The sequence below is a fragment of the Plasmodium fragile genome, assembly GCF_000956335.1.
Source record: "Plasmodium fragile strain nilgiri unplaced genomic scaffold supercont1.3, whole genome shotgun sequence".
Lineage (NCBI taxonomy): Eukaryota > Apicomplexa > Aconoidasida > Haemosporida > Plasmodiidae > Plasmodium > Plasmodium fragile.
The window spans coordinates 26,259-29,046 of record NW_012192583.1 but is presented as its reverse complement, the minus strand read 5'-3'; positions in this window follow the sequence as shown (position 1 = coordinate 29,046).

The window sequence follows — 2,788 nt, the reverse complement described above, 5'->3', positions numbered from 1 at the left end:
ACATTTTGTGCATACATTTTTGCCCACATTTTGTGCATACATTTTTGCCCACATTTTGTGCATACCTGTGGCGTGCGCACAATGGTCGGCACCCAGCTTCGTCCGTATGCACAGGCCACAAACACTGCGCACTGCGAGTCTGTGTCATCCTCACCACAGCACCGTCCCCAGCGGGGGCCCCCTCTCACACTCTCTTCTTGCCGGCTGTGCCACCGCGATCATGTTAAGCGAGATATTATATATTATCGTGTCACGTGCAATTATCTCAATCCTTTAATATAAAAATATACTCATGCGATTTGTGCGCCTCGTTCAGTCTCAGTACATATGTATACACATGCACAGCATATATACATGCTTATTTGTAAAAAAAAAAAAAAAAAAATGGTAGAGAATTCAAAAGAAACACAGTTCGATATAGAAAAAAAAAAAAAAAACAAAAAACAATTCCTCCTGTTTTAGAGAAAGAGGAACGTATCCTACACATTGTTCCTACCAAGTGTTCACATGAACTTATGAAAATGTAACATATGCATCCTGTAGAGTTTTTTTTTTTTTTTTTTTCTACATGATCATATGTACATACATACACATATAGTGTACCAACGTGAAAACGCATATATTTATCCATTTGGCATTTCCCCCTCTTGTGGCTTGCACGCACGCGTGTGGAGGACTTGCATAAGCAGTTCGCAGAATACAAACACTCGTTGTCGCGTACGAGGGCGTATACCATCTCTCTCTCTTACCCGCTTTAACGTGTAAAATTCTCGCTACTGTTGCGCAATTCTATCTTCACGCTAGCTGCCACACTTTGACTTCCCCCATTTTCGGGAGGAAGCATTTTTCCCCAGCTGCGCGTGTATGCTCTCTTCTACATCATATAGCATTCACTCTTGCGTCGTTGTCACCTACACGGTGCTATCATCGCTGCGCCGTTGACACCACCGTACTGCTTGCCTTGCGCCAGCGTACGCACATACGTATATACATATTATTCACTCACGTGTATGCTGGTGTACTCCCTGCCAAGTGCAGGCGCATCCTGCGCAAGCAGAACAACAGTGCTTGGCGACTCGTGCAGGATGCGACACTTGAGTCCTCCCATGCACATGAACTTGAACACCTGTGTGCGACGCAAAATCGGCAAAGTGGGCAGAGAGTCCCACTGCGGCGAAAAGCGTGTGTTTACGCAGTATAACTGGCTTACATTTGCACGTCCCTTTGGCTCACATTTGTGCATGCAATTATGCGCACATAAAGACAGGTGTTAGCACTTCGCAACCCCTATCTACTTAAAATCAGTATTACCTTGCCCCCCTCCTGTCGCTTTAATCTTCCTCATTTTTTTTGCACGACAAGTTAACGCGGAAAAGGCAGTGCTTGATTTAGGTCGAAGTGCGTGGTGTCCTCTCACACGAAAGCGCTTTTTTTTTTTTTTTTTTTTTTAATCTTAATTTATGTTGATTTTATTTACGCGTAACCCATTTTTATTCATTTCTATGGGGACACTTTTTTTTTTTTTGCTGCATTTTTTTTTTTTTTTCACCACCACTTAAAGTATTGCCTTTTTTTCATGCCACATACATAATTAATATTTTCCTTCCCCCCTGCGCTGCTCTAATGCTGTGTATAAATTATATGTATGGTTGCTTTGGGAGCCAGGTCTTTTTAATCTTTTTCAACTTTTTTTCTTGAGTCGTGTTTTACCATCGCGCATACACGTTGTATAAATGTAGCATTTATATGCGTTCCATTTTTTCCCCCAGTGCAATATGTAAAAAAGCACATTGTATTTTTATTAATGCTCCATTCGTTTTTTTTTTTTTTTTTTCATGTATTTCTCATTTCATTGGTTTCACTCCCTTAATAGCACCTTTTTTTTTTTTTTTTTTTTTTCAAACTTGTTTTCCAGCTGTGACATAACCATAATTGTAAAACACAAAGATGCGTTTATTTTATAACATATAGCAAAGTGTTTTTTTTTTTTATTTTCCTTTAAACCCCCCTTTCTCATGCGATTATTAATACGTTTAATCTTAGTAATTCACTAGTGCAACCAGTTTTTTCACGCAACCACATATGCCATGCGTGCGTATTATATACATGCATAATGCTCCATTGTCATAGGATATTTTACCCGCCGCGGCAACCCATTTGTGCAAGCACGAGTGGACATACGCGCACTCGGGTTATTGCCTTCTTTTCCATTGCTGCACCTGCAAGTAGCTTCTAAATCAAAGGTGCGTTTCCCTTTTTTTTTTCCCATCGTTACGCGTCTTGCGCTTAGTTCTTTTCGATTCAAGTCCTTTCTGGTTTCGTGTTTTTTAATCATTTTCCATTTTGGTATGCGCATGTATATTTTAATTGCTTTTTATTCTTCTTTTTTTTTTCTTTTTTTTGGCAAAGAACAAAACACAACAAAAGAAAAACAAGTAAATATATATAAATAATAAACATTGTTAATATTTCTTGTTATTTCATGTTTACATTCTGTCATCACGATTTTTTCCTTTGCGTATTTCCCCTCAATCGTTTAACATCAGATCAATTTATATATACAGAGTGTTTATTACTTTAATGTATAATATATTCACATTATTCCCTACTCCTTTTTTAATTTTCTTTTTTTTTTTAAAGTTTTTACATTTTAGAGAATTAACCCAATTCTTTATTTTTTTGATTATTGATTATGTTACTTTTTTTTTGCAGGTATTTTTTTATTTTGTCCTTCCAAAGCAGCTAAAGCCCAGCTAGCTTTTTTTTTTTTTTTTTTTTTTTTTTTTTT